Raw genomic sequence first — 21,450 nt, 5'->3', positions numbered from 1 at the left:
TGCTGTGGATGCAGAGATGGCTTCTTGGAAATGAATGGGGCATAGCCCTGGGCTTGTAGCATTCAAGAATGGAAATGAGGTCCCGATGCATATGCCTTCCCCAAGGTAGGTGACTGGGGAAAAACAAGCTAAGTGCCTTAAGTAGACTAAAAAGGAAGTGGAGAGATCTTGGGAGGCTTCCTGGAGGAGGTGGCTTTGGGGCAAGGCCAATTATTTCTCAAAATTCTGTTGTGCTTTACAGTTTGCAAACAGTGCTTATAAACATTATGTCCTTGGATTTTGAGGCAAGATAGGTGGCTTCATGTCCATTTTACAGAGATGAGAAAACTGAGGCCCAGAGAGGGGAAGAGTCCTATAAAGTTCTCATAAAGAAGCAATGACTAAATCTGGACTTGACCCCAAGCTGTCTGCCTCAATGTTCACTTTTTCCCTTACAACACAGCACAGAAGAGAGGGATGCCTGGGGGGAGATTTGCAGGAGGAAAGTTATGAAGGTGGAACAGGGTAGGTATTTGGGAGACGTGGCAGTGGCCAGTGCCCCGAGGGAAGGAGGGCCTGCAGAGTGGACCGGCCCTCTGTGGAGAGTGGCATGGTGTGAGCAGCGACTTTGGTGGTAATCACTTGATTACTTGGAGGATCAGTCATGGGGAATCATTATATGACGTGCCTCACTTGAGCTGATTGAAGGGAGCTGCTGGTCAGTGGCAAGAAGGGCCACTAATTGCTCACAGTAGGGCCTGGCATGCTGCAGAGCTTAAGATCTTCTTGGGTTGAAAATAGCCCCGTGCTCTGGCTAAAGGCTCTACCGGTCCTCAGAGTCCAGGCCTGACCCTTATGTTCTCTTTCAGAGAACAGGCCTGCTTGGAAATAGCAGGCAAGTCTTCAGAGGATCGGGGATTCATATGGGATGGTCAAACACTGACCTCTTGGTCAGTGAGGAGAGGGAATTATAACCCTTACTCCATAGAGCCAATAAGAAGTGGAGGCAGAAATGGGAATGGCTAGGGTGCCTCATGGGTATGCCAACCTCTGGTCGTGGATGCCACCAACTGACCCAAATAACCACCCTCTCGTCTACCCATTGCCTGTCAGGAAAAGGGCCAGCCTCTTAGTGAATGAGACAGCCACATCTCTGCCCTCAGGGGGACTGATGTCTGTCTGTGGGGTTTGAAAGGGTGACAGAACCCAAACAAGCAACAAACACAGATATAAATTTTAAATACAATTGTGAAGGAAACAACGAAGGGAGGGAGAGAGAGGTCCTGTTTAGATGGAGTGGACAGGGAGGGCTCTCTGAGGAGACCACCTTGTTAAACAGATACCGGAACAGTGAGAGGATACCAACTATATGAAGGTGGGATGGATAGGGTGCAGGCAGTACGCACAGTGTGTGCAAGGGCCCTGCAGTAGGAAGGACCTTGATATACTTATGGATGGAAAGGAGACAGGTGAAGCTGAACTGCAGTAAATGAGGCAGGTGAGTGGTAATAGGGTGAGTTTGGAGGGTGAGCAGGGCCGATCTCATGCCAGAATAAGTTTTCTGGTCTTATTCAAAATGCAACAGGAAGCCCTGGCAGCCTGTTAAGGAAGGGTGGCCATGACCAAAGTCAGTTTTCTCCATGCTCCTCTAGGGGCTGCCTCTTCTGTGAATAACTCCCATCCTGAATTTCCAAGCAGCATAGTTGATGAAGGAGACGGCATTCCTGGTCTGTGACCTAGCTCTGCCTCTCTAAGGGTGACCTGGAAGCTCCCAGCTTGTTCTTTGTCCCTAGGGAATGGCATAATTACCCTGAAGGATGTTGCAAGGGCTAAAGAAGATTTCATGAATGTGTACACACACTCACACCCACACAAGGCCCATCACAAGAAGACTCTCAAATGATCGTTTTTCACTTGTTCCCTGTGGCTCTCTCTTCTTCCTCTTCCTCAGGTCACAACAGTGAGCAATGGAGAGAGGCTTGAGTCAAGATGTCTCAATTCTAAAATATTTGGATAAATTGAAAGATAGCCCATGTCCTGGTTGGGAAAATGAAATATAGAATATTTGATCTGTTTAAATTAATTCATGAATTTAATGCAACTCCATGTAAAATCTCAAATTTTTTCGAACTGAATATAGCAGTAATGACAGCTGACATTTACTGAGTATTTACTATGTGCCAGGCATTGAGATCGTGAGGCAGGTCTTACTCTTATCTGCATTTTATAGACTAAGATCCTAAGGCCTAGAGGGGATAAGTAACTTGCTAAAGTAACCAAGCTGGTAAGTGTTGAACCTGAATGGTTCCAGCTCCAAAGTCAGCACTGTTAACCCCTGATTACCTAGGATGTCTATGGACACATAAACCAGTGTGGATATCAAACGATATTCCAAATGAAAGAAGACTCCACGAGGGGAATCTAGCTATGTTAGATCCTATTTTAAAGAACCAATATTTAGATCCATATGGTGGTATCTGCTTAAACTGAGGCTTATGAAAGGAAATGGAGACTTCAGAAATAGATCAACCCGAGATATGGGATACGGAAGCAACCTAAGTGCTCCTCAATAGACGATCAGATAAAGATGTGCTACATATATACACAATGGAATATTACTTGGCCATGAAAATGAATGAAATCTTGCCCTTTTCAACAACCTGGATGGACCTAGAGGGTATTATGCTGAGTGAAATAAGCCAGAGACAAACAAATGCCATAAGATTTCACTTACATGTGGAATCTACAGAGCAAAATAAATGAAAAAAAAAACAGACTCATAGATACAGAGAACAAACTGATGGTTGCCAGATGGAAGGGCGGTTGGGTGGATGGGTGAAAAAGGTGAAGAGATTAAGAAGTACAAATTGGTAGTTATAAAATAGTCACAGAGTTGTAAAGTACAGCATAGGGAATATAGTCAATAATATTGTAATAACTGTGTATAGTGCCAGGTGGGTACTAGACTTATCAGGGGATCACTTCATAAATTACATTAATGCCTAACCACTATGCTGTAACCTGAAACTAATAAAAAATAATATTGAATGTAAAAAAAAAAAAACAGAAATAGATCAACCAACATCAAAAGCTTAGCATAAAAGTAGATTTTACTAAACAAAGGATAAGGGAAGAATTATTTAATAAATGATGACTGCATAAGCAATAAAAACTGGTGATGGTGGTGGTGAGTTAAACCCATATTTTACTTCACACAGCAAAATAAACTGGGAAAGATAATCATCAAAATATAAAATATAAAATGATATTGTAGAAAACTAGCAGAAAATAAACTATCAGATGGGTGGAAGAAAGCTCACTTTGTCAGCATTGAAGCAATAAAAATAATCACAAAGGACTATAATGACACATTAAACATCAAAGCAAAAAAGAACAGTGGGCTGGGAAATATTTGCATCATTGATGATACAAGAATAGTATTTATCATCTAAATAATGCTTACTCAAAGTCAGAAGAGGTTCAAGTCCCCAACAGATGGATGGATATGTACAGATTATTCACAGAAAGAGGAATACAGGTGGTAAATGCATGGAAAAACATTCATTTTTAAAGACATCTAAGAGATGCTAAAGTAATCTTGAACTACCAATAGACACTACCAAATGAGAAGGAAAAAAAGAGATGGTACCCAATGCTTACAAATGTATATTAAGCTCCTTACACTTGTTCCTGGGAGGTGGCAGAATGAGTGGGCCAATTCTTTGGGAAAAGTCCTTCCGTACTGTGGAGCAAGACCACTCTGCGTTCCTTAGCCTTCCACCTAAATGTGTGACTGCCAGGAATTTGTCCCAAGTCGGCAATTAAAGGATATATTAGCAAACAATTGTAAAGATTCCAAATATGCCCTATTAGGAAACTGAAAGGATGAGGATACCCGCACACCTCAAAGATGAATCACGTGAACAAAAGAAAAATGTGAGAGTAGCAAACAAATGAGAATGTGTAGTAGCAACTATGTAAAAACATGTATATAAGGAGGGAGGTTTTACTGCGTGAAAAGTTGCACTCCGTAGTTATGGATACATTTTTTTACATTTTTCTTTCTCTCTGGTTGCCATATTGTCTTTTCAGTGGTGGTAAATTAAAAAAAAAAAAATCTGGATTCAAATCCAGACAGCAGCGTGATTTTGAGCAAGTTTGTAAAGTGGGGTAGTATTTCCCAGGGCAGTGGTGAGGTCAGTGGGAAGTGGCCTGAGCCCGCATCTGGAACCACAGACCTCCTTGCGATGGGGGCGCCTCCTCCTTCCTGAAAGCCAGGAGCCATCAGCACTCTCCTGGGTCTCAGAGGCGCGGGGGCTCCCTACTGGAGGGAACTTTCCAGAGCAGGTGGGGAGGGGGGTGTCCCACCGGCACCTGCGCTCGCTGGGTAAAGGGCGAGCTCAGGGAACATAACCGCCGGTTTCGGGGCCTGTTGCAGCCACCTTCGAGCTTCTGTCCCGACCCCCGGCCCCGGCTCTCCTGCCGGAATTCGGCAGCCGTCTTGTGCCCCCTCGCTGGGGCCCCGAGCGACAGGAAAACTCGGATTTACAGGACGCCTCCTGCGGAAGCCTGGAGACATCGGGTGCGCCAGCGGGGCCGGAGTCTGACTTCGCAGACAGGGGGCACTTGGGTGCCAATTTAGGTCTCAAAGGACGCGCCAGATTCCCCGACGTGGGCCAAGCGGGTGGACGCAGCTCTCTCTAACGGCGACACGCGCCCATCTGGGATCCCGCCGCCGCTCCGTCCGTTCCTTTGCTAATGCCATCTTGCCAGAGGCGGTCACGTGCGGAAACCAGCGGCGAGCTTCGCCCCGGCCCAGACGCCAGGACCGACACGAAGACGCCACTGGGTTCCCTGGGCTCCGTCCACAACCCGAAGTGAGGTGCGCGGGCCCTTCCCTCGTAGGTCGGAGTAGGGACAGGGTGGGCGCAGGGTCCCTGGGGGGCGCATGTCCTAGTCGGGGCACGTCAGCGCGGGGCTGCAGCGCCGTCTGGGCCCGAGGCGCCGCCGCGTGCCCTGCGCCACGGCCTTGGGGGTGTCCGCGGCAAGTTGTGGGCTCGTGCCACGAGGGGCGGGGGTGGCTGGGGGCGCTGGACCCCCAGCACCTCAGTCAGCGGATGCCTCGCAACCAGCGAGGCCCCAGCTGGGAGGGACGGCTCGAGGGCGGGTTGGGGAGGCCGGGCTGGGGGGCGCCACGCGCGCGGCGCGAGGGGCGCGGGCTGCCGGGAGGAGCGCGGATGGGGTGGGGGGGGCGCGGGCGCATGCGCCCTGAGCCCGTGCCATATTGGAATGAGTCGGAGCGCGGAGCGCCGCCGCCGCCGCCTCCGCCGGAGCGCGGGTGGAGGGGGGCGGGGAGAGCTGCCTGCCGCCCCGCTCCGCCGAGCCCAGCAGGAAGGAGGGCGCGAGCGGGCGAGCGCGGGCGGCGCGAGCGGAAAAAGCGCCCGTGCAAGGGAGCGAAAAGAAGGAAAGAAAGAAAGAAAACGAGCGCGAGAGAGGGAAAAGCGAGCGATTGAGGAGCGCGCGCGCGAAAACTCCCGGCAGGTAAAAAAGCGGGGCTGCCGGCTGGGCCTTCCCGCGCCGCGGCCTGAAGGGGCGGCGGCGGCGCTGGGGCGGGGGACCGCGCGGTGCCCCGCTCGACGCGGCCGCGCAACTTTGCCAACGAAAAAGCGCCGGGAGCCGAAGGGCAGCGGGCGCGCAGGCTGAGGCGCCAACGGGCGGCGGCAGCACGTTGGGGGCGGGGGCGGGCGCGGGCGGGGGGGAGCGCGGCGCCCGCGCGCGGCCTCGCGCGGCCCCGCGCGCCGGCCGGCCGGGCTGCAGGAGCGCGCCTGGGCGCCTCGCCGCGGCGGCGAGCGGCTGCGGCGGCCAGCAGCCCCAGGCGGACAGCGCGGCGCGCGAGTCTCGCGGGCGTGAAAGGAAAGTGGCCGGACGGCGGCACCGGCAAGCTCCCAAGTTCCCGGAGCGCTGGGCCCGCTGCTGCGCGCCCCTCCCGGCGCGTCCCGAGCTCCCGCCCGCCGAGCCCCCGCGGACCCGCCCCCCGGGCTCGCTCTGGGGCCGGGGCGCGAACCCGCAGCGGCGGCCGGGGGCGCGCTGGTCCGAACTTCGGAGGGCCGAGGTGGCCGCTGCGCGGTGGCGGAGCGTCTAGCGGCTGCCGCAACCGGTTGCTTCGGGCCAGCGTGGTGGAGTGCGCCGGGCCTTCCCGGGCTGCGCGCGAGCGGTCAGGGGCTCGCCGGGCCCCGAGCTGCCACTTGGGAGTCCGTGACCGTTTCGATTTCTGTTCTCGAAGTCTGGTTTTGGACATTGAGAGGAGCCTGTGGAGAGGCGAACAGAGTGTTCTGAGAAGCAAGGCCTGCTCTGAGGGGGGCAGAAACGCCTTCTGAGAACAAATTCCCGCGGAAAGGATGTATGTTAAGTTTTTCACAAGATGTCAACTGTTCGCTGCGGTCTAAAACTAAGCCGTAAAGCACGGGTCACCTACAGGGCTTGTGAGTTGCCGGGAGGTGGGGGTTGGTCACCTCTGCCAGAGACAGGGTTTTTGTTTAGTGGGGGTTATTCTCTGCAGGCCACTCAAAGCGGTGCTGGTGACCCGCCCCACGTCATGTTTCGGGAGTCCTACTTAGCAGTGACATAGTTTCATAACCAAGTAAACATCAAAGAAATGTGAAAGGAAACGGTGGATTTTGTTAATCCCTGCATTGTCTTCTCTTTAAACTGTATTTTTAAGGTGTTATATTTACTTTATTGCATCGGTAGTAAAATGCATGAAAATGTAATTTTCATTTGCCAGCTGTCTTGAGAGGAGGAAGATGAGTGTGTCTTCGTGTGTGCTCTTTGGGGCCTTTTGGCCCCGTGTTTTGAGGGATATGTTGAATCATTCTAGGCCACAGGTAGATTCAGAGTTCACATTTGTTTACAATGGCAGAAAAGTAACGGCCTGCTGGAAACAGGAGTGGCCCAAGATCAGGAAACAGTTCTGTTACTACCGTTTGTCATTTACTAGCCGTATTATTGTGGGTAGTCTTTTACCCTTAACCTTATGGGTTTGCTTTTACTTATTTGCAAAATTAGAGGATTGAATAGATCATCTTTCTGTGTGCTTTTGGTTCTAAAACTTGGCGACTTTTTAAAATGAAACATTAAAAAAATCACAGTATGTTTTGAAAGGTCGTACCTAAAAGGACTCACAGTATGCATCTTTATTAAAATACATTTAGGAAAAACATCTTGGTAGCTATAGCTAGGATGATTTTATATTTCACGTCATTCATTACCTGCATAAGACATTTAAAAATATTTTTTGGTGTGTTTTTAAAATTATGGTAAGTTTTTTTTATTGAGGTCTACTTTGCAGTAAGATCTTTAAGAATACAGTTCAACGACTTTTTACATATGTGTGTGTCCTGATAACCACACTCAGATCAAGGTATAGAACATTTTCAGCTTCCCAAGGGGCTCCCTTTACATTCCTCCCATTAAGTAAACGCTTCCTGCCTCCACAAGGCACCACTGTTCTGACTCCTATCATTACTGATCAGGATTGCTTCAAAACAGGACCCTTTTGAGGGTGAAAGGGGCCAATATTAATAATTAAGCTGAAGGACAACAGGTGTGTAAACCTGGAGTTACGGTCATTGCACTATGACCCTAAATACTTTTATAACAATTGTTATAGTTTTCACTATCTAGAATAACTAAAAATTCTGACCCTGGAGACTTCTTAATCAGAAGGTCACTTTTTAGCTGAAGCAGTACTTTGCAGGTTTGAACCTGTCCTTCTGGGGAGGCCTTGTGGTCACAGGCCCAGTATTAATCTATTACTTCCCATGTTTGGAATACAGGTGTTATATTTGCTGACATGAACTTTCCCAACAAGTCAGAGTTTAGGTGTCAGTAGATGAATCAGTTCCTTAAAGCCAGGAATTTGCTGAGAAAATTGAATGAAAATTGATTTTTTAAAAGTTCAGTGAATTAAAGAATGTGGGTATAAAGCTTTCAACAACCTTTTAAATGACAGCAATTAACTTGATTTATATATGCAGGATATTCAGTTGGCTTTTGAAATAATTAAAACTCTAGCAATGAAAGCAAAAACAAAAGGTAACTAAAATTGTCAGGTGTAAGCTGAAAAAAAATTCAACATGATAAAGATAGCTTTTTGCATTAGATCTCTAGGAAGTTAGGCTTTTTTATATTCTCCACTGAAGCGAGTACTTCAACAATTTTCTTATCCTTTTTAAAAAACATTCTTGTACCTTATTCTGCTGCTGAAGGAGAGGTGTTAGAGGCTGTGTATTTTTCACTGTGAGAATATCTGTGAAAGTTGGGAACAGTGTAAGGCCTGTGGTAGGGATGTACGGGGCATAGTCCACAAAGTTCAAAGATTTTCTTTTTGTGAAATAATTTTGTTTTTCTGTGACTAAGTTAGCTAGCCAACTGGCTAACAACTAAACTGGATTTGGTCATTCTACCCCAACATTCAAGAGAGTAATTGATTATTGAGTTATTGATCCACCTTTTTTTGTATGTGGCTCTTTGTAGATTTCTTAGCTTTTGCATTATCAGATATTTAATTTAAAACAGATTAAAAATTTAAGAATGCAACTAAAGAGATGTACAATGAGAAACAAAATACATATAAAAGAGAATTTCCTCTTTTGATTTTTGTTTCCTTGTAAACTCTGATTTTTCTCTTTCAGAATACTTTGCCTATCCATAATCTTGCTGCTTCTGTAGGGTATTTTTGTTTTCACAGTGGTAACTAGACTGGGCTTAGCTATAGAATGATGGTGTAGAAGCAAATATTGTTTGATTCTAAAGTCTGTAGAAAAGGTGAACTGTCTAAACTTCATTGGTTTTTTTAATGATGATAATCATGTTATGTTCACATTAAATAAATGGATGCAATCCAAAAAGCAGAAGACAATTCTGTAGGTAGGTAATTTGAATGCTAAATGTTTTTATATTAAAAATTTTCTATCTTACAATTTCCTGAAACTTTACTTTCTGTAATTATTTGGCGGTTAGCCAATATTTCAGGATAATTTAAGTGAAAATAAAGGAACATTTAATCAGTAAATGGTACCTCTTTGTTACGGCAGGAAATTTTTCTTTCAGTAAATTGCATTTGTTATCTGACTGTGACGTTTCATAATTGAAAAAAATATTTTTCCTTATACATAGTTGTTAAATTGGAGGAAAGTGTCTGGGGATTTTGGTAACCTGGGAGATTTTGAACCATTAGACTTTGGGGAGTGGGATTTTGCTATGACTGTATGCTGCTTCAAGTGGTACTAGCCCCATTGGAAAATGATTTAAAATAGAAAGGATGTGGTCAGGTTGTTGCAAGTTCATTTTTAAACTTTACAAAAGTGGGAGAGAGGATAAGAACAAAGACCAGTTATTAATAGAAAAATTATGACTTCACTGCAGAAGTTATAACAAGTTTGATTGTAAACCTTTGGCTATATATAACTCAGAGGTACCTGAAGATTACTATACAATTATTTTCTAGTTTCTTTTATTCAAGAAGATGTTTATAACCTTATTCAGCTCTTTTTATCTTTAGATGATCACTCAAGGACCTAATTAAAAAACAAACAATCTAGTCTATATATTGTGCTAAATGATTATGTTGAATCGCTTCTGAACTTTGTGGTTTGATTGTTGTGTAGCTTCAGAGCCACGCACTTGGCTGTGCATGAAGAGGCGATACGGTGGCATTTCTACCTGTGCTGCATGCAGGTCCCTTTGGATGCTTTTGCTTAACCTAAAGAAAGGTTAATTACGGGACTGATTCGGAGCGGATAGGGTAGTTGAGAGTATCTGCTTGGTCTAGGAAAGTTGCTTCTGGTTTGAGATGACATTTGGAGAGTGTTAGATGAAAGATGGAAGGTGGTTTGTTGTCACTTGGAGATGCAAGACAGTTATGTATTTGGAATGACAACATGAGATGGACTGAGAAATTTAGCAGTTATTAAAATACCTCAAGAGTTTCTCCTGCTGAAATTCAATTTAAAGTGTCTGTCAACAAGCACTTTGATTAGAATTCCAAGTTATTATTAATTTTTTTTTACCCTGAATAGTTTTAAGAAAAGTGTTTGAGATGGCTGCTATGTAATATGTGCTGAGTGGTAAGGCCACTTGTGAATTATCACAGTTTTTCATTTTTTTTCACATTAATTTGCTACCCAGACTAGGATCCTTGCTTGCCTCCCGAGTTTTTGGTAGTGTTCTTTCTTATGCATCAGTTCCTATAAAACATGCATTTTCCATGTTAAAAATAGTATATGGTAGTTTGGAATCATAATTACAAGAAACCATTTTGGCTCATTTTTACTTGTGTCATTATAAAATAACCTTGGAGTGATTAGAGGATGATAGCACAGACGCACTTAACATACTGCCTGTCTAGAACATAGTGAATAATGAGGAAGTAAATTTTCATTATTTTTAAAATAAAAATTTTTTTAGCTGTGGTAAAATATACATAACATAAAATTTACCATTATAAAGCGTATAATTCAGTGGCATTAAGTACGTTCACAATATTGTGCAGTTGTCACCACTGTCCATTTTCAAAATTTTCATCTTCCCAAACTGAAATTCTGTATCTGTTGACGGTAACTCCCCATTCACCTCTCTCCCCAGCCCCTGGCAAGCACTGTTCTACTTTATGACTCATGAATTTGACTGACTGCTCTGTCTACCTTATACAAGAATCGTCCAGTATTTGTCTTCTTGTGAGTGGCTTATTTCACTTAGCGTAATGTCCTCACGGTTCATCCATGTGGTAGCATGTGTGTCAGAATTTCCTTTTGAGGAAATAACATTTTTAAAAAGATTTCCACAGCTGGTGAAATGAGGTCACAGCACCCTGTACACTGGGACTCATCTCCCTTGGAAGAGCTCTGTAGGTAGCCAGCAGAGCTGTGAGGACCAGCTACCCTTTCCTTAGATGCGGTTTCCACACACTTGGTTATTGGAACGAGAGACATGGGAGCAGAATATGACCACAGGGTGGAAGACAGGGAAAGTGTAAAAGCAAAGGTCACTACAGTCTGATCTCTTTTGGATATGACAGAGAGTCTTGTGGGTCTTGGGATACCATCTTACTGTATAGTCACTGATGGTCATTCTATCCAGGACAGTTAACCAAAAAAGTGTGTGTGTTCAGAATTGTAAATAAGCCTTCAGCTATCTGAGAGGCATGATTATTCAATGACTCATTCCCCAGCTGTTCCGGTTAGTGGAGGTTTTGCCGTATTTCACTCTCATTTCTGTGTTAATGGAAAACTAGTGAGTATTTAAAGAGGCTCAGTAGCCTACATAATAATATAATAATGATACCATACAACTAATGCTTTATATTTTAGATTTATTATATTACTTTAACTCTATTTGTGAAATATAGATGTCCAGTCATAGATGGAGAGAAGGCAGGTTTAACAAAATTAAGGACTATGAATTGAGCAGTTAATCACTTTGAGAATGGCTTAAGAGGTTCAGTTCTTTCATTATTTCCTCTTACTGTTATTTCTAATTACCTGTATTAGCGTACCTCTTGATCACCTCCCTGCTTCCATCTTGATTACAGTGCTTTTGACTATCTTGAAACCCTTGAAGAAGTGACAGTGTCATGAAGCAGGCCTGATTTGTGTGTGCCTTAAATTACTGGTTAGTTCTTAAGAAAATCAGAGTGGTTAATTGTTCTCTAGAGTTAGTAAGGCTTTTCTGAAAGTATGTTTCTTAGGCAGTATACTGTCCCCAGAGTACCAGTGAGCACCTTGTTTTACACCATTCTATCCTTATTATGTATCATTATACTCCTGAGCTGACAAATATTTTGAAAAGTTGAATTTGTTAATTTGTAAAATATGGAGTTTCTAAGTAAATTGTTGTAAGAGACATCCTTTCCTTTTAAAAAAAAAAAAAAAACAAAAAAACCCGAACTAATAGGTTGGTGTTCTTTCCAGGAATATGGTTTCATTTTGGTTAGTTTTTTCATTTTTATTGAGCAAAATGGGTAGCAGTAAGTGGTCTATCTAGTAGCTAAAGCTAGAAATGTGAAAAACTGGGTGTTTTGTTGTTATGGTCATTTATGGCATCTGAGCCTCTTGACCTCTTAATGTAATTAATACTTATTATTTTTGTTGTGTTTCGCTTTAAAAGTTGGTTTTCCAGTTCTCAATCATGAGTTACGTTTGCATTTAAAGTATACATAGTTTGTATTGTTGTTAATACAAGTAACACTGTATAAACTGGGAAGTACACTTAAATCTTCCCTAGGCATTAACTATATACCTGGTTTACCTTTAGGGCACAGAGGGGCTCCTGGGTATAAACCGAGAGAAGCTTTAAATGACTCTGTTGCCAGATCCCGTTGTGAGTAGTGGCTGTGACAAGGGAAACAGGGCGCTCCTGGCTTCCCCTTTTTGAGTGTGGGTCTCCCTTCTCTGCAGTGAGTGCTTGAGGAGAGCCCCTCGACTCCTATAGCTGCACCCAGGGCCTGCGACACAACAGAGATCTGAAGACACTGGTCCCTGTCCTCCTTCCCCAGCCATTGACCTTTACCCTGATTTTGGCTTCCTATTAACTTTATCTGAAAGGAGCTCTTTCCAGAATATCTCTACTAGTGAAATCTCAGGTTCTGGTGCTGGATTTTCCCTGTCTCATCCTTGACCTCCTGTGACCTCCTTTTCCTCTCAGAGTTCCAGCCCCTTCAAGCCGGACCGTTGTCTAATCTTTCGTTTGCTTCCTGGCCAATACCCTTTACTCTGGCCCTCTTGAAGCCCTTCTTTGGCCTCTTCTCTGTAGAACACCATCCCCAATCAGTCCAGCCTGTGCTCTCTCTGCTCCTGGACATAGACTACCCCAAATGCAGGGTCTCCTCTTGAAGTGGTCCTCGATATCTCCACACGGTCCTTCCTGTCTTGAAGCAGACCCTTTTGTTTTTGCTTTCTATGACCTTTCAAACCCTCTCGTTTCTCTCTTTACGTCTCTCTCTGTGGACTCAGCCATATTTAGACTTCACCTAGCCCTGCTGCCCTCCTACACCTTTCTGCTGAACTTCAGATGCTTACGTTCTCGGCTGTTTGAACCTCTCCACTTTGGATGCCTCACTGGCCGCTCAAAATCCGCAGGTCCCTAACAACCCTTCACTCTACCCTAAAGCTGCTATTCCTCTAGTAGGCCTATCTGCCTGGATCTCTTTCTTTACATTCCTCCTCAGTGATGGTGTTTGTTTTGTCCCCTGGCAGCTTTCCCCTGGAACTCGGAATCATATTCTTGAATTACCAACTTCTTAACTTAAGAACGTGCAGTTCTGACTCCTTGGCTTTCAAATATTTTGAAGCTATGGAATTCTTTCTTCAAATGAAATCTTTCTAAGAAGCCCAATATGTAAAATAAATAAAACTAGAGTTCTCCTGGTGGAAGAGGAGTGAAGGGCCAGCATCCTGTCCTGCCAGGTAGACCACCCAAGTCTCCTTACAATCCTCCCCTTGGACTCCAAATGGAGCTCCCTGGAGTTGCTGTCAGTGCCCTGTGGGCACTCTGCATGGTCGCACCCCACCCCTTCCCCATTGGTTTTCTTTGGAAATATTTATTTCTATTGTGACTGATAAACATAATGTTAGTACCAGTGATGAATCCTGCCAAGGAAAAGGAAAGCTACTATAGAAAGTGAAACTAGGTATTAAAAAGAGCCAGCTCTATTAAATGCTTCAAAGTGCTCAAGGATTCCTTTCAAAATTTATGTGTCTCTACTGACTTTATCTTTCTCTCTTTAATGCTGCATTTCCACAACATGAATATTCAAGATAAACTTAGTTAGGTTTTACTGTTTTTGTTTTGTTCATTTACCAATATAGCAGGTTTATTCAACCTATAATGTAACTAAAATGTTATATATTTGCAATGAAAAATATAATCCTTGTTCTGTTGCCTCCAATTGTCCCCCGTCTCTCCGCCTCTTCAGTCCTTCCAACATACTGTGACCAGATAGATTTTTTAAAACAAACTTGATTTTATCACATAAAGAATCCCACTACTAGCAGGGTAATATCCAAACTCCTGAGGAAGGCGCACAGAATCCTCGAAGAGCTCCTCTCCAGTCACTACCCAGCTCATCTCCCTCCCAACATGTGCCCTCACTCCAGCGCCGAGACCACACGCCTCTGTAAATCCTTTTCTGTGGCTGTCCCTCTGCCTAGAGTGTCCTTCCACTAATGCAGTGCTCCCAAAATGTCACTCTGGCATGTACCACTTGCATACTTTTTGCCATACTTGATTACAATTATTTTAATATTTTCAAAATTAACTTTGAAAAATCTGACTTTTAACTTAAATTTTATAAAGTATTATTTTAAAAATAAAAATAATGAAATGCAATTAATAATAAATTAATCAGTTTAGGCAATGATTTTTTTTTTTGACTCTGACACCAAAAGCAAAAGCAACAAAAGCCAAAATAAACAAGTAGGACTATATCAAATTAAAAATTAAATTAAAAACCTCCTGCATAGCAAAGGAAACTCCAACAGAATAAAAAGGCAACCTACTGAATGGGAGAAAATATCTGCAAATCGTATATCTGACAAGGAACTAATATCCAAACTGTATAAAGAACTCATAGAACTCAATCACACACACAAAAAAGACCCCAAATAATCTGATTTAAAAATGGGCAGATGATCTTAATAGACATTTTTCCAAAGAAGACATAAGGATGGCCAACAGGTATATGAAAAGATGATCAAGATCACTAACCATCAGGGAAATGCAAATAAAAACCACAATGAGCTCTCACCTCACACCTATCAGAATAACTGTCATCAAAAAGACAAGAACTAACAAGTGTTGGTTAGGATGGGAAGAAAAGGGAACCCCTGTGCACTGTTGGTGGGGATGTAAATTGGAGCAGCCACTATGGAAATCAATGTGGAAGTTTCTCAAAGAATTAAAAACAGAACTATCATATGATCTAGCAGTTGCACTTCTGGGTATTTATCTGAAGGAAACGAAAACACTAATTTGAAAAGGTACCTGCACCACTATGTTCATTGCAGCATTATTTTCAGTAGCCAAAATATGGAAACAACTTAAGTGTTCATCAGTGGGTGAATCAAGAAAGAGCTCGTAGTATATGTCTCCAGTGGAATATTATTCAGCCATAAAAAAGAAGGAAATCTTGCTGTTTGTGACAACACGGATGGATCTCGAGGGCATTCTGCCAAGTGAAATAAGTCAGATAGAGAAAGACATATGCTGTATGATCTCACTTATATGTAGAATCTTAAAAAACAAAGCAAAAAACAAAAGCCAAGCTCATAGATACAGAGAACAGGTTGGTGGTTGCCAGAAGTGGGGGATGTAGGTGGGGAGAAATTGGTGATTTGTTTTTGTTTTTAGTTTAAATAAATTGAATTAAAAAATGATAAAAGTAATGAAATACAAGTAATAAATCAGTTTATTAAAATACATTCCTTCTGTAAGGTTCTCAGCAAAGCCCTTTGTACTAAAAATTAAAAAAAATGTACCTGATAATAGGTGATATTAAAGAATTGTTGATTTTTTTTTCTTTTAGGTGTGAAAATGGCATTGTGATTATATAGGAGAATGCCCTTATTCTTGGGAGATACAAGTTGAAGAGTTTTGAGGTGAGGTATTGTGATGTCTTCAACACTGTTCAAATGACTCATAAGGTGCATATATGTATACATATATATACATATATGATATATGTACATATATATGATATATATGTATACACACACATATACATATATATGCGCATACATAGAAAGGTAAAGCAAATAAGGAAGTTTTTAACAATTTTTGAATCTAGTGGAGAGTATTTGGAATTTTTTCAAAATCTCTCTGTTTGAAGTTTTGATATGTTTGAAGTTTTAACCCCAATTCACAATGGATAACACACAGACACACATGAACAGAGTCACAGACCCACTTGTTAAAGTGACATTTAGACTACTGCATTTCAGTGTTGTAGGAAAACCAAATTTTTGAAGTTCTTAATAAGCCTTATTTCTGATGGAAGGAGACCTGACTCTGGGAGGTGAACACACAATGGGATTTATAGATGATGTATTACAGAATTGTACACCTGAAACCTATGTAACTTTACTAACAACTGTCACCCCAATAAAATTTAATTAAAAAAACATTATTTCACCAATACCTGTGAAATTGCAGTTGCAAGTTTTATGTTAACTCGTTCCCCCCGCTCCCCACCCCCCATTCCACCTTAATAATCGTACATAAATACTTTAAAAGTGTCTTTGGTAGTCCCTAAATTTTCTTGTGTTCCTCAGGAGGTTTGGATGTTGTATTTAGAGGAATGCACTAAGGAGATCCCTGTCTGTCCTTATAAAACTCATGTCTTCTGTGAAGTCTTCCTTCCTGGACACCCCCAGGCAGGATTAACTACCCTTTGTCCTGGGCACTCTACATATTCCACTCTTATAAATACTACAATTGTAATTATTTGTTTAATGTTTCTCATCTCTACCAGACTGTGAGCTCAAGGTCAGAGACCCTGTTTTATTCCTCATCAGTACTTTACAGACAACCTTGCAGAGAGTAAGTAGGCAGTAGATAAATTGTAGCTGAATGAAGGCACAGAAGCAATACTACAGCACCACCACTTACAACTTTATTTTTACTTGAAAATGTATTGTGTTCTAAATGAGAAACTATTATGTTTAATCAGATCCCATCTTGTCACTCCCACGCTTAGAGCCTGCCAGTGGCTTTCCGTAGTAATTAGAATAAAATCCCCAAACTCCTTTTGTGGCCTGTAATGAAATGCCCTTTGTGATTTCTTCCTGTCCACCTCACTTTTCTGTCTGTCCTGCAATCCAGCCGTATGTTTTTTCTGTCGCTCGAAGTGTGCTAAGTTTTGTGTATTACACCCAGTTCCTTTCATCATAGAGGGTTCCGGTCAGTGATGAAGCCTTCGTTAGGCATCTTTACCTCTACTCCCCAGGCACTCATTCATTACTGTTTGGTTTTCCTCATGACGCTTGTCTCTATATAAAATTATCTTACTTTTAATTCATCTTAATATATTAATTTTCAAATTTTAATTTATTATAAAATGCTTTGAAGCCATACTGTAGAGAATATTAAAACCTCCTCCAGGGATGTTTTTCCTTATTGTTCCTTGTGGGAGAACTAGACAGTACACTAATGCACTGTTCCTTCTATTTACCACTGTAAACTCCATGAAGACAGGAGTTGGGTCTCTTTTAACCAGCATGGCATCCCTGGTACTGAGGATAGTGCATGGCAAATACACGTATGCTAAATGGAGGTCTGAATAAACAACCAGCCTGTAATTGAGCTAGGAAATTTTTTTTTCTAACTCCAGAGATGTTTGTACAGTGTTATAGTTTAGTTCTGAATGTTCAGAAATTTTTTTTAATGAGAAATCAGTCTTTTGCATATTTTGCTACTTGGAGTGTCTATTTTCATTAATGTTTTAGGTTAGCAAAATTCCTTTCCTCAACTTCATTTTCTTTATATTAATTTATAACATCACTTTTCCAAGATAACTGCGTATCTTTAGATCTTTGACAAACACATTTTCATTAGTAAAAATCAAATTGAAGGGCATAGTCATTTGCTTTACTTTTCATGGTAGTAATTACAAAGAGGCAATCAGCAGTCTGGTTCTCTGTGGGCATGGGGTAGGGCAAGTCCACTTCCTTTGCTGTGGTGTGACTGATCAGAGCCTGTTGTTCACAGGTGCATGAGCCACAGGTTGAGCTTTAGAATGGAATCCAGTGGACCCACTGTTACCGAATCAGTGCTGTTACCATGGTGAGAACACTGATGACGGGAATATCTGGATGAGGACCTGGGGGTCCGAGACGGGGTGAGGCATCAGTACAGGTAGAAGAGAGTTGGATGGGCTTGGGGTTTGCCTATAATCTCTGCCCCCCTTCCACGAGCCAGTCCTGCTTAGAAATGGAGAAGTTTTGTAAATTTTGAAGCTATGGGGGAAAAAGTGCTCTAGTTTTTTACTGAACTGATTTTTAGCTGAGGAGAGCTTAGGAAATTTGGACTCATCAATAAGTCTCAAGTTCTTTGTTAGTCTAGAAACAAAAAGTTGCAATTTATAGACTTGTAGAGTTGGAATTGTGGCAAAGAAACAGTATCACATTAACTTCCTTCAAGAAGTTATCTGAGAAAAAAAAGTATAGTAGTCCCTCTTTATCTGCGGTTTTGCTTTCCACGGTTTCAGTTACCTGTGGTCAACCGTGGTCTGAAAATATTAAATGGAAAATTCCAGAAATAACTCATAAGTTTTAAATTGTGCACTGACTAATTTGCGGGATGAAATCTCGCACCGGCTTGCTTTGTGCTGCCTGGGAAATGATTCATCCCGTCGTCCAGGGTATCCACGTTATATATGCTGCCAGCCCACAAGTCACTTAATAGCTATCTTGGCTGTCACACCAACTCATGGTATCTCAGTGCTAGTGTTCAAATAACCCTTATTTTGGCCCCAAAAGTAACCCTTAGTAATGTTCAAGTAACTCTTAATGGCTCCAAAGTGCAAGAGTAATGATGCTGGCAGTTTGGAGAATGCCAAAGAAAAGCTATAAAGCGCTTCCTTTAAATGAAAGGTTATGTATGTATAGGTAAAAACATAGTGTATGTAGAGTTCGGTACTATCTGTGGTTTCAGGCATCCACTGGGGGTCTTGGAACATATCCCTTATAGATAAAAGGGGGGTGCTATATAGAAATCAGCAGGCAATTAGGGTTAGTCAAGTTCTTTGTATTGTGAAAGGCTTTTTGAATAAAAGGACAGCCTCGCAAGTTGGACCAACTAGTGTTTAAAGAACAGGTGAAAGAAACCGTGGCTTGAAGGCATGTTTTGACCAGAGGTTTTGAAGAAGACTGACGAGCAAGCAAATTACCAGTGGATAACGCCTAATACATTTACACAGGGACTTTGCTTTCATGACCTCTCAGATTCTTCTGTTCATTCTTAGTGAAGAGGGCACTCCTGATTGGCTAGTGTGCACATTAGGACTAGTTAGAAGTACTGGCCTCAAGGCAGATGTCAGGCACTGAATTTCCTTCTCCTGTGAAAATGACTACCCCTCCCTGGAGGCAGGAATGAATTTGCTGCTTTGGAAAGTTGTATTTTTTTCCTCATTAGTGAATTGGAGTTACCATGACCCGATACCATAGAAATTCATTTAGTAAATGCTAAATAAGTGTGAGGGGAAGCAGTGGTGCCAAGGGTTTAGGGAATGCAGAATTGAGGAAGTTCCCTGCCCTGGAGGAGCTTATAGTCCTGGGATGAGACGTGATACAGAACAGCTTGTGTTTAAGTGCTGTCAGGAAGGTACAAAGTGCTGACTATGGAAGATATTTTGACGGGTGTGGGAAGGGGCTAACATCTTTGTAAGGTGCTGTTTTGAGAAATAAGTTTTGTGGGAGTAAATGTTAGGGAATAAGTGGTCTGTGAATACTTATTCATATATTGTTAGTGGAAGAATTTCTAATAAGCTAAAATATTTGTTTTTAATGGAGAAAAGGCCCAGTGTAAAATAAAAACTAACCGTGAACTTTTCCTTCAAATCCCTTTCCAAGCCTTTGTCTTTAGTGCTGCTTCCTCCTAAAGCTGCTTAGCGTTGTTGAGGTTCCTGCCCACTCTTCCTCTTTGAGAGCAGTGGAGGAAGCCCAGAACTAGCGGCCACAGTGGTCTCCACGCTGTGATATGGGAAACTGGAGGCAGGCCCACAGGGACCCTCCTGGACCTGGAGTGAGCAGCAGTCAGGGCACGGGATGGAGGGGAAACTGTTAACTTGTGTTGTGAGCCTGCAGCTTGGCAAGAATTGTAGCATATCTTAAATGGGTCCCAAGTGTTTGCTTCGGTATTACCTGTTCAGCTCCCTTATTTGCTCTTTAATTGCTGAGGGGAGGGTATTATGCGGAGTGCTTGTTATATGTAAGTCATTTGCTCTTCTTTGATTTATAATTTTGTGTTTTTTTGTGAATTTTTGCTTTCCAATACAGATTCACCTTAAAGTTCTTTCTTTTTATTACTAATTTAAAAAATACGCTAGTTTTGGAAGAATGGTAGGAAAGGGACCGGAAAATTGAGTTCATGTCAGCCTGCTGGAGAATTTTGGTGGTGGAGTAGGAGGTCTTAGAAGAAATGCAGTGCCCTTTTATGACGGCTTATTACTTTTCTATTTATACTTTGAAGTTGTTGTTTGACATGTGCGTATTACCCTTGACAATTTGCTTTTTAGTGCAGTGATGTATGTAGTGTAATGGTCAGGAAGTTAATTTATCTTAAACTGCACGCTTTCTCCCAATTGCTGAACTGCATTTGGGGGTACACCTTTTTCTGAAGGAATGCACATACATCACCTTTGCAGCCATCCACTTGGGGGGGCAGTCTTAGCCTTTCAGAACACAGTCCGACACCTCGAAAAAGCGAGGTTTCCAAGTCCTGGAAATAGTTGTTATAGAGCCCCTGTTTCAAAGCTGATCTTTTTTGTTCTTTGGTCCTTACCCAGTCTCACTTTCGTTTATGTGTGATTCTTCCCTATGGTATTTTCCAACCTTCTGTTGATCAGGCGCCGTCAGCTGGGAGGGAGATGAGTAGAGACTGTTAGTTTGCACAGTAGCAGCAGCAGTTAGAGGCCCGGCATTACATCTGAGCTGAACATGAGGGTTCCTTCGAGAGGAAAACTTAGTATGTTCAAGACTCTCTATCTTAAGAAGATAAGGAAGTAAAAATATATTTTAGAAATACTTCCATCAACTTTAAAATGTTTTGATGCTTGAAGAAGGGACAAGCTTCATTTATATCTGGCCTCCTTGGTCCAAAAATGAAGGGAATGGGACTTCCAGATTCTTTCTAGTTTTAAAATTCCTCTTTACTCTCTAGAAAATTTACAAAAGATTGTCTACTTCGAAATAGTTAATAAGGTAATACTCTGTCCCTGATTTGAATAATTAAATAAAAACTGAATTTATAGGTACTTGTATATTTCTATACTATTTCCTTAATATTTCTATAATAATATTAAAATTTTTATAAACCTGGCATGTTATACATTCGTTTTTCCCTATATTGACTACTGCAGCATGTTAATTTGCAATTATTAAATATTCTTTGGCTAAAGGCATTATAGTCTCACCTTGTAGGAATCCTATAGAAATTTCTATTAGTATGAGTTCCAGCAAGATTCAGGGACCAGCTCCTGACTTTTTAAGGATCATTTAGGAGTTCAAAATAAATATTCAGAAGTTACTCTGTGTCCTCACTGTGACCAAGCTGTCATCCAGTCTCATTTAGATTATTGCAGTAGCCTCTTGATTCCCGTTCTGCTGACCTGGCCCCCATTAGTCTACCCTTGACACGGGGATCCTGTTAACAGGTAAGTTAGATGAATGTTACTCCTCTGCTCAGAGTCTGCTGCTATAG

The 21,450-nt window shown here is 42.4% G+C and overlaps 1 protein-coding gene across 10 annotated transcripts in view; it reads left to right on the top strand.

Moving 5' to 3' along the window:
• The first annotated feature begins 4,630 nt into the window (after positions 1-4,630).
• The window catches only part of SFMBT1 (Scm like with four mbt domains 1), a 106,345-nt gene continuing 89,525 nt past the window's right edge, over positions 4,631-21,450 (top strand). For 2 of the 10 annotated variants that reach the window (XM_033132600.1, XM_033132603.1), the window contains exon 1: positions 6,076-6,379. The gene's annotated coding sequence lies outside the window, so the exon portion shown is untranslated. Of the gene's footprint in view, positions 4,881-5,260; positions 5,521-6,075; positions 6,380-15,559; positions 15,633-17,792; positions 17,815-21,450 lie in introns of those variants that run through there. The other 8 variants (XM_033132601.1, XM_033132597.1, XM_033132598.1 and 5 more) reach the window with 8 other exon arrangements.

Source organism: Rhinolophus ferrumequinum, chromosome 17 (assembly GCF_004115265.2).
Source record: "Rhinolophus ferrumequinum isolate MPI-CBG mRhiFer1 chromosome 17, mRhiFer1_v1.p, whole genome shotgun sequence".
Taxonomy (NCBI): domain Eukaryota; kingdom Metazoa; phylum Chordata; class Mammalia; order Chiroptera; family Rhinolophidae; genus Rhinolophus; species Rhinolophus ferrumequinum.
Note: the sequence above shows the minus strand (reverse complement) of the source record. Positions and strands in the feature narration are given on the sequence as shown.